General features: G+C 40.0%; 1 protein-coding gene across 1 annotated transcript in view; it reads left to right on the top strand.

Moving 5' to 3' along the window:
* The first annotated feature begins 3,716 nt into the window (after window positions 1-3,716).
* The window catches only part of LOC122551256 (signal transducer and activator of transcription 4-like), a 103,057-nt gene continuing 95,828 nt past the window's right edge, over window positions 3,717-10,945 (top strand). The window contains exon 1 of the mRNA XM_043692873.2: window positions 3,717-3,801. The gene's annotated coding sequence lies outside the window, so the exon portion shown is untranslated. The remainder of the gene's footprint in view (window positions 3,802-10,945) is intronic.

Genomic DNA, 10,945 nt, shown 5'->3' with positions numbered 1-10,945 from the left:
AAACGCAATTTAACAGAGTTGTTCCAATTTCCTGCAACATCCCATAAACACCCCTTGGCAAAAAAGGTAAATTCAAACACAGGTCCTTACAGGAAAGTGATGTCAGAGAGAGAGAAGATCAGTATGGAGCTGTTTCTTTGGGTCCCCAGCTTAAACTAACACAAAACTAGAAAAAGTCCTGAACTGGGACAACTAACGAATCCCCTTTCATTGTAGAAGTGTTTTTTTTAAAAAAACTGAAAGCCCTTTCTAGTTGTTGACTTTGGCAGCATCTGTTAACAATTATTAAAGTAGCCAGTTCAGACATTTCAGCACCTGTGCCATTATGAACCCCCTCGGAAAAAAAAAACAAGGACAGAATAACCTTGTTGAAGGAGCAACATCATCACAATAGCAAGAGCTTTTGCAGCCATATTTCAATTGTGTTCATTTATTAATGCAGGAGTGCATGATGGCTCAATGGTTAGCACTGCTACCTCATAGTGCCAGGGACCCAGGTTCAATTCCAGCCTCGGACAACTGCTTGTGGGGAGTTTGCACGTTTTCCTCATGTCTATGTGGGTTTTTCCTATGGGTTCTCCAGTTTCTTCCCACAGTCCAAAGAGGTGTAGGTCAGGTGAATTGGCCATGCTAAATTACTCATAGTGTTAGGTGCATTAGTCAGAGGGAAATGGGTCTGGGTGGGTTACTCTTCAGAGGGTCAGTGTGGACTTGTTGGGCCGAAGGGTCTGTTTCCACACTGTAGGGAATCTAATTAAGAGAAAAAGTCCCTTTTCTTTATTTAGGTATATTAGCTTCATGTAAATTGATATTTGATATACATAATGATTGTTTGTTGAAGTAGAAGCCTTAAAACATGAGTTATTGTTATTCAATTAGTTGTTTGAAAATTCACTTTTTAAAGATTTTAGGTCTCTACGGAGATGGTAACAAGGAGAAGAGCGTTCAGAGCGTGTGAAGGCAGAGGCAGGATTTACATTGGTCTTTGGTTCAGAAGGTGCTGTCTAAGGTGCCCTACTGAATTTCTGCAGTGCATCTTGTAGATAGTACCCACTGCTCCTACTGAGAGTTGGTGGTGAAGGGGGAAGTTGTTTGTAGATGTGGTACTAATTAAGTATGCTGCTTTGTTCTGAATATTGTCAAGCTTATTGAATGCCATTGGAGTTATACTCAACAGGCAAGTAGGGATTATTTCATCACATTCTTGACTTGTGCCTTGTGGATAGACTTTGAGGAGTCAGGAGATGATTTGCTCTCTGCAGGCCTCCTTCCTGCTCTTGTATCTATTGTATTTATATGCCTAATCCAGTTTAGTTTCTTGTCAATAGTAACCCTAGGGATGTTGTTATTGGGTGATTCAGTGATGTGAACACCATATAATGACAATAGATGATGGTTAGATGCTGTCTTATTGAAGATGGTCATTCCCTGGCGCAAATGTCACTTACCTCTTTTCAGCCTAAACCTTTTCAGTTCTTGCTGCTTCAGTATCTGAGGAGTCACAAATGGTGTTGAAAATTGTATCATCATCAACGACGATAATACAATTTGACCTTATAATAAAGAGAAGTTCATTAATGAAGCAACTGAAGATGGGCCGAGGATGCTACCTGAGGAACACCAGTAGAGATGTCCTGGAGCTCAGACGATTGACTTCGAAAAACCACAGCCATCTTCCTCTGTGCCAGACATGACTCCAACCAGCAGAGGTTTTTTCCCTGATTCTCATTGACTTGAGTCTTGTTAGGGCTTCTAGAAACCACAGTTGTCAACTATGGTTTTGATATCAAAGGTGGTCACTCTCACTTCATCTCTGGAATTCAGCCCTTCTGTCCATGTTTGAACCAAGGTTGTATTGAGGTCAGTAGCTGAATGGCCCTGGCAGAACCCAAACTGGGCAACAGCAAGTGGTTGCTCAGCAAGTTAACACTGTTGATTACCCCTTCCATCACTTTACTAATGATGGAGAGTATACTGATGGGGTTCTAGTTGGTTGGTTAGGGTTTCTCCTGTTTTTTGTGGCAATCTACCACAAAATTGGGTAAATGCCAGTTTTGTAGCCACACTGGAAAATTGTGGCTAGGGATATGGCAAGTTCTGCAGCACAAATCTTCAGTTCTATTGCCAGAATGGTGTTGTGGCCCATTGCCTTTGCATTATCCCATGTCTCCAGCTGTTTCTTGATAACACAAGAGGTGAATTGAATTAGTTGAAGACTGACACCTATCGTTTCTTTTACACTGATGTGCTGAGTTGTCCCCTAATTGAGGATGGAGCTGTTTATAGAGTCTCCTCCTCCAGAGAGTTGTTTAAGTGCCCACCATCATTCAGGACTGGATGTGGTGGGAGTGCAGAGCTTAGATCCGCTTCACTGATTATGGAATTATAGAGTCATAGAGTCATACAGAATGGAAATAGACACTTCGATCCATCTATTCCATGCCAACCAGACATCCCAATGTGACCGAGTCCCATTTGCCATATCCTTCTAAACCATTCTAATTCTTAACTTTAACTATCACTTGTTGCTTATGCTTTTAGGCACACGAATCATCCTGCTTCATTTTTAGGTATGTCTGGTGTTGCTCCTGGCATGCCCTCCTGCACTCTGCATTGAACCAAGGTTGATTCCCTGGCTTGGTGGTAATGGTAAAGTGGGAGTAATGCTGGGCCATTAAGTTGCAGATTATATTGAAGTATGGGTCTGCTGCTGCTGGCCCTAGGCACCTCATAGATGCCCATTTTTAAGTGGCTAGATCTGTTCAAAGTCTGTCCCATTTAGCATGGTGATAGTACCACACAAAACGATGTAAAGCATTTTTAATGTGAAGCTGGCGCTTCATCTCAAGGACTGTGCAAATGTCACTCTTACTGATACTGTCAAGGCATCTGTGGCAGATAGATTGGTGAGTATGAGGTCAAGTACGTTTTTCTCTTTTGTTTGTTCCCTCAACATCTTCCACAGACCTTGTACAGCAGCAATATCCTGTAGGACTCGATCAACTTTTCTCATTAGTGCTGCTGCTGAGCATCTTTTGGTGGTGGACATTGAAATCCCCCATCCTTGCCATCTTTTGTTCTTGTTGAATGGCTGGTGTTCACCAAGGAGCTTTGACTCATTAGCTGGCAATTGGAGGGGAGGCAAAGGGGTGGTAATCAGCAGGTGGTTTCCTTGTTTGATCTGGTGCCATGCTATTTCACTGTGCAGGGGAGTCAATGTTTAGGATTCCCAGGGCAGCTCTCTTCTGATTGTGTACCACAGTGTCATCACCTGCACTGAGGCTGTGCTTCCAGTTGGGACATGGCATCCTCAGGGATGGTGTGTCTGGGCCATTATTTAGATAATTCATACCGTCAGGAAAAACAAAGGTAAGATGGAAGGAGGAAACAGAGGGGGAGGTAAGGTAAGAGGCAGGTGCTTTGGTTTGGCAGGGTCACCGTCGCTGACAAGCGCAGGGTGACTGGCGTCGCGCGCGCCCCTGCGCTGTGGCCGTCTCCGCAGCTCCGTTTTCCCAAGCAGGCGGGGGCGAGCTCCGGGTACCGTGGCCGCGCGCTCAATGCGCGCCTCACTGAATGGAAGAGAAACATTGTCAACGCGGCGCGTGCCGGAAACGATGCGCGTCAACGCCTGGGCTCATGTAACCAATTCAGTGATCCAGAGAAGCCGGAACCCAGTCAGTACCGCGAGGGAGACACAGTGTATACACACACACAGTGTGTGTGTGAGAGAGAGAGAGAGAGAAAGAAAGCTGAACTTATACCATTCACACTGGCACTGACTTATTGATTGAAAGCTGCAAGGTAAGTAGTATGAGTATTACACCAGGACGGAAACGTTTGAGAAGTTATAATTTTGGATGATTTGGACATTAGTTGGGCTCCTGTTACGAAAGGGACACTTTGGTGATATTGAGTCGTGCCCGTCCTACGCGCTGTAGTTATTAATGTAGAGCCTCGCTTATATTCATACCGATTTTCCCCACCTTGCTCCAACCGGGAGAGATTCGGCATTTGGAAATAATGAATACCCGCTGTAACTTTACCGGTGAAATATTTAAAAGCTCTGGCCTGGGCGCTGATTTGATTTATAACTTAATCGAATTTTAGAAGTTTAGAATGTATTCCTGATGAAGGTATTTTGCCCGAAACGTCGATTCTCCTGCTCCTCGGATGACGCCTGACCTGCTGTGGTTTTCCAGCGCCACAATCTCTAGTTTAGAATGTAGGTAGAGTTGGCAATCCGTCTGAGAGAAATAGCCCAGAAGCAGTATGTTAATTTTGTGCGTCCAAATTTGTATAAAAGAAACATTTTTCTTTGCCTGCATGACGTGCAAAAAAAGGGTGTTTGTCGTTGTTCCAAAACCATGCAACAAAATCCCATCTTTCTCCAAGGTAGTGTTTCACTCCTGGTCATCCTATCTTAAATGATGATGGTAATCAGTATTTTTGAGCAGCGCGTATCTTGTCAAAAAGAATAATTTCGGCTGGTGTGATTTATTCGGAATATTTACTGACTGGGCTGTGACGTTCATTGTCACAGGGAAATCCCTTGAGTGATCACATTTTTCAGCTAGGTGGTAGGAATGACTCAATTGGGTCAACTTTCTGTTTGTGTGCTGATTTTAGCTTTTGAATGTGGAAATATCTAATTAAATCTAAAATGCTAAGATACACAACAAATTCTAGAATGGGATTAGTATTTCAAGTGTAGATCCTTCACCAAAAATGAAACTTAAAAGATACGTTTTGTCCTTTAGAACTGACCATTTGATCAACTTTCAGACTTTGAGAAGGGGTCTACTACTGAAACGAAACTTTTTTTATTTTCTCCTGGAGAACCTGCTATCAGCTTTTGATATATTCTCTTTATTTTATGAAAGGGACAAAGAATTAATTCTTAAATAATAAAATAATTCCCTTTTTACCAGCCCCACAACATAAATAAGTATTAGTATGGTGATTTTGAAGATAAACCTGTTCGCATTGTGTTAATCAAACAATGCAGGTCTTAACATTACAAATGCTTTTACCTCTGCATCACCGTACTCAGAATTTTGACCGTAATAATGCAAGATGTGGAAATCATAGAACTATTCAATTTCAGTTCATCTTTTTGATGTCAACTTCAGTTTACATATTTAAAATTTCCATTTGAATTCCTTGAATTAAAATATATTGATTGGTAATCATTGCTAATGCCTGGCAATTGATATGAAATGACTAACAACAATTAGCTGAATTTGCAACAGATTGAGATTTAAGGCCAACAGAGAAAGTTAAGAGTAGTGTCAAGTATGAATACAAGAAAAGTCTGCTCAAGTACATATAAATGCAGAATGCAAAAGGAAGGGGAGACTTTGATGTAAAATCAATGTAAATTCAAAAGGATGGGAAGACTTTACTCTAAATTCAATGTAAATTGAAAAAATGCAAAAGTACTGCAAATGTGAAGTGTAATTTATTTAATTACCCAACCAGAGGATATAAAAAGAATGTAATGAAACAAAAATAGAAATTGCTGGAGAAACTCAGTAGGTTTGACTGTATCAATGACAGAAAGCAGAGGAATGTTTTGAGTTCAGTGACCCTGCTTCTGGGAGAAAGCAGAGTTAACACTTTCACGTCCAACTTAGAGACTGTTTTTGTGTTCAGATGGAGTGAAAATGAGATCCAGCTGGGTGTCATGCGTATCAGTGGAAATTGACATGTTTTTGGTTAATATCACTACTAGTCTGTAGATGAAAAATTGGAGGGCCAGTAGTCACATTGTGTCAATTAAAGTGACTGCCCATTATCCTTACTCTTTGTTCCATTCTTTTCTAACCAGGTGTAGCCAGATAATTACTTGCAATGGCTACTTTTCCTGCTGTCTCACCATTGCATTGGTGCCCACCAATAATTTCTGCTTAGCTCCTGGTGTCCTGCAAAATCTGTGTTGGACCAGAATTATGGTCCAGGTTTATTTATGAATTAGATGATGATGGAACAGAATGCCACAATCAAATTTACAGAAGGCACAAAGACAGACAGCATTAGAGATAGAAGAAAATTGTGCAAAGTGATATTGATAAATTAACTGATGGGGCAAAACTGTGGGAAACAGTTTCAAAATGTAGGCAAATAAGAGGTCACTCATTTTGTACTTAAAATCAACAATTCAGGAAACTTACTAAACAATGAAAAGCTAGAATCACTGAATGTCAAAAGAGACTTGAGATCCAAATACGTAGACTATTAAAATGTGATGTATGGATTCAGAAATAATGAAAATGATTAATGGACTACTGTAGGGCTGGATAACAAGGAGTATAAGTAATGCTGCAAATATGCAAAACCCTGATTAGATCAAATTGGGACTATTTTGAGTAGTTTTTGACACCATGCCTCAGAGGGTCTTGGAGGGAGTGCAGCACAGATTTACCAGAATGAAAACTGGGCTCTGAGGGTTAGATTAGGAGAAGAGTTTAGACAAACTAGGCTCAATTTTCAGGTAGATCATGCTTTATCATGAAGGGTCATCAACATGAATCATGCACCCTATTTCTCCCCATAGATGCTGTCTGGGCTGTTGAGTATTTCCAGAATTTTCTGTTTTTATTTAAGGTTTTCAGCATCTCCAGGTTTTGGGTTTGTTGTAAAAAGTTTAGGACTATTTGTGTTGGATTATTTGAGGAGGAGTCTTTTTTTGATTTGTTCAGCAAAGTGTTTGATTTACATTTTACTATTTATGTTCAAATTCTTTTTTTCTATTTTATGCATGCTTAATATTAAATCTGCGGGTAAGGAAAGGTAGTTTATTTTTATAAGGATGCAATTGAGAGCTGCTGCTTGTTAAGCTTAATGTCAGTGAGGGCATAAAAGAGACACAGTATGAAAACAAGTAGATTTAGAGAAGTGATTACACAGCAGGAACAGTCTGACAGATGATTGACTGTCAGGAAGGGTAAGAAGGTAGTTCAGAAGTCTTCTGCAGCTATTCTTGTCTTAAACAAAATTTCTGTTTTGAGTACTGTTGAAAGCGTGAATCTCTCAGAGGAAAATAGAAGTGTTAGTCAGATCTTGGACACCAAGATCTATGCTAAACAGTGCTTGTCAAGAGTTAAAAGAAGAATGATTATAGAGGACTCTTCTGTCCGGGGCACAGACAGGACATATTGCAGCAGTGAGCGTGAATCTAGGACAGTATGTTGTTTTCCTGGTGCCAAGTTTAAGGATACCTCCAAATGTTTGAAACATATTGTTAAAGGGGAGAGTGAGAAGCCAAAGGTTGTTGTACACATTGGTAGGAATGACATAAGTTAGAGAAAGAGCTAAGGCTTTGAAGAGTGAACTTAAGAGGTTAAGTAGACGTTTAAGGAACAGAGCCTCAAAAGTAGTAATCACTGGTTTATTTCTAGTGCCAAGTTCTAATGAGGGAAGGAACAAAAGGATAGGGCAGATAAATCAATGGCTGAAGAGGTGGCGCAAAGCATCGGGATTCAGTTTTTTGAATCATTGGGATCTCTCCTGGGATAGAAAAGACCTCTTCAAAAAGGATGGGTTTCTTCTGAAAGAACATATGGGAACATGTAAATGGGACATGCGGCTATTACAGAAATGTGGCTGAGGGATGAACAGGACTGACTGCTCAGTATCCTGGGCTTTAGATATTATAGGAAGAATACAAGAATACAAAGATAGGCCGGAGAGGAGGGGAAGTGGCATTTTTGATGAAGGCAAGCTTTATTACTGTCAGTGAGATAAGATATTTCCAAGCAATCATTTCGTGGAAATATATGGGTCGAAATTAGAAATAAGAAAGGGATGATCACCTTGATGGGATTGTACTATATGCCTCTCTTCTCTCCACCCCCCCCCAACCACAAAAAGCAGTCAGAGGGAAATTGAGAAGCAAATATGGAGAGCGATCTCAAATGTATGGAAGAATAAGAAGATTGTAAAATCACGAGGGGCAGAGTCTTTTCCCGACAGTGGTGGGGAGATTCAAAATTAGGGGCATATTTTTTAAAGTGAGAGGAGAAACATTTAAAAAGGACAGAAGGAACACCTTTTTTCGACAGTGGTTCATGTGTGGAATTGAATTTGAATTGAATTGAATTGATTGTCACATGTACCGTGGCACAGTGAAAAACTTTGTCTTGCAAGCAATGCAGGCAGATCATATGGCTAAGTAACATAGATAAGTAAATAATAGGTAAACAGCAGCAAAAACAAAATCACAGGTACAGGTGAATATTAAGAGTTTGAGAGTCCATTCAGTATTCTAACAACAGTAGGGTAGAAACTGTTTCAAAAGCAGCTGGTATAAACTTCCAGAAAAAGTGGTGGATGCAAGTATGGTTACAATGTTTAGAAGACATTTGGATAAGTTCATGAATAGGGAAGGTTTGGAGGGATCTGGGCCAAGTGCAGGCAGGTGGCACTAGTTTAGTTTGCGAACATAGTTGGCATGGACTGGTTGGACCGATGGATCTTTGTTCTTGCTGTATGATTCTATGACTCTGACTATATTACCTGGAATCCATAACAATAATTAGGCTTTGGTTGGTCTATATTGTTTTATTTGATCAGTTTAATAGATTTATCTATTGATGGATTTTTGGTGGGTGGTGTCAGGCAAATGAGGAAGCACAGAAGGTGAAAGAAGAATTGGAATGTGTGAGGATTAGAGGCTGCCAACAGGTGATGGCAGTGGGTGGGGGGGGGGGATTTGAGTGATTTTTTATGGAAATTAAAGGCAGTGGAAGATAAGGACAGGTAAAGGTTATACTGGCTAGAGAAACAAACACAGATATTGCTGGAGAAACTCAGCAAGTCTGGCAACATCTTTGGAGATTGAAACAGAGTTAATGTTTCATTTCAGATGTGACACTTCTTCAGAATGGGCTGGAGAGATTGCTTCTCTGAGGAATAAAATTAAATTGATGGGAGAGATGAGAATAGTATTGATGAATATCACGAAAGGGATGATAAGAGAAGGCACTGGATAAGGGTGTCTTGGTTGAGGTGAATGAGACAATTCAGTTGGTAAAATAGCAAAATGGTAGGCACAATTATTTGATACAACATTATTTAAAAGTCACTCTTAGTACTAAAAATGAACTCTCAGTATGTTTGAATAAATATTGTAGAAACGTGGTCAGGAGAATTTAAAAGAACACTTTGTAAAATAAAAATTGAAAGATACAGTTAACGAAGTTTGTGAGAAGATTTGTAGCTCGGGTGCTTGTTGTTGTGGTTCTGTTCGCCGAGCTGGGAATTTGTGTTGCAGACGTTTCGTCCCCTGTCTAGGTGACATCCTCAGTGCTTGGGAGCCTCCTGTGAAGCGCTTCTGTGATCTTTCCTCCGGCATTTGTAGTGGTTTGAATCTATCGCTTCCGGTTGTCAGTTCCAGCTGTCCGTTGCAGTGGCCGGTATATTGGGTCCAGGTCGATGTGCTTATTGATTGAATCTGTGGATGAGTGCCATGCCTCTAGGAATTCCCTGGCTGTTCTCTGTTTGGCTTGTCCTATAATTGGCTCGACTGTGACAACACTACTATTATAGGACAAGCCAAACAGAGAACAGCCAGGGAATTCCTAGAGGCATGGCACTCATCCACAGATTCAATCAATAAGCACATCGACCTGGACCCAATATACCGACCACTGCAGCGGACAGCTGGAACTGACAACCGGAAGCGGCAGATTCAAACCACTACAAATGCCGGAGGAAAGATCACAGAAGCGCTTCACAGGAGGCTCCCAAGCACTGAGGATGTCACCTAGACAGGGAACGAAACGTCTGCAACACAAATTCCCAGCTCGGCGAACAGAACCACAACATACAGTTAACGAGGAAGATGAGAGCATTATATACAAGTAATATCATCCAGTGCATAAGCCACTGCACAAACTTGGATTTTAAGGAGGGAACAGCCAAAATATTGCTATAAAACTTAATTCTGAAACAAACTATTTATCATGGAACAAAATTCCTTGTTAGATAACTGTTTCCTTCAATGATAAATGCTGGAAACAGCAGATTTCAAGCAATATAGAAGCATATATGTTCTTCAAATGACACTGAAAACATCAGATGTAATCCTGCCATTTCAATCCAAATAAAATACTTCTTACTTAGACTTTCATATGTATGACCATTTTCAAATCACAACATATGGATCTTGACGATATTTGTGTTTGCCAATGACCTGTTATTACACAATACCTAGTAAAGATGCCAGATAGAAATACTAAAAATAGTATCAAAATTAAAGAAAAAGTACATAATTACGTACAGTCTGGTGGCATGTCAGAACATTGGATGGAAAAAAAACTAAAAAATGACGGAAAGATTAATTAAGAGGGAAAGTTAGAGAAATATAAAATGGACAGTTTTGATAAATATTTTTCACGAGTTAATAAAATGAGTGCTGTTCTTTTAGGAATTGAGACTGGAGAAGTAATAATAGAAAAAAAGGAAAGGGAAGCTGAACAGAAACTGTATTTTTCATTTGTCTTCACTCTGAAGGGTCTGTTTCCCAGAAACAGGTAAATCAGGAAATGGATGGGAGGGAGAAACTCAGGAAAATTGCAATGACTAGAAAAGTGATATATGGAGTGAATTATTGATGATGGATATCACCCTACAGTTTTAAAAGAAGTGCTTATGAGATAGTTGATGTATATAATTTTCTAACACTCCCTTGATTCAGGGATTCGATTAGATTAAAAGATAGCAAATGTAACTCCCTTATTCAAAACAGGAGGGAAGACATAAAACCAGAACCTATTAGGTCAGATAGCTTATCATAGGGAAAATGATGGAAGCTATGATAAAAGAAGTTAATCATAAGTTAATTAGATAAGTTCAAGGTAATCAGGCAGTGTCAAAGTGGTTTTATGAATGAAAATTCATGTTTGACTAAGCTATTGAAGTTCCTTGAGGTAACATCTGTTGTAGA

This window comes from Chiloscyllium plagiosum, unplaced genomic scaffold (assembly GCF_037043375.1).
Source record: "Chiloscyllium plagiosum isolate Xiang-an unplaced genomic scaffold, Cpla_swu_hap1 HiC_scaffold_7, whole genome shotgun sequence".
In the NCBI taxonomy this organism is placed as follows: domain Eukaryota; kingdom Metazoa; phylum Chordata; class Chondrichthyes; order Orectolobiformes; family Hemiscylliidae; genus Chiloscyllium; species Chiloscyllium plagiosum.
This window is presented reverse-complemented; position numbering and strand designations above follow the sequence as displayed.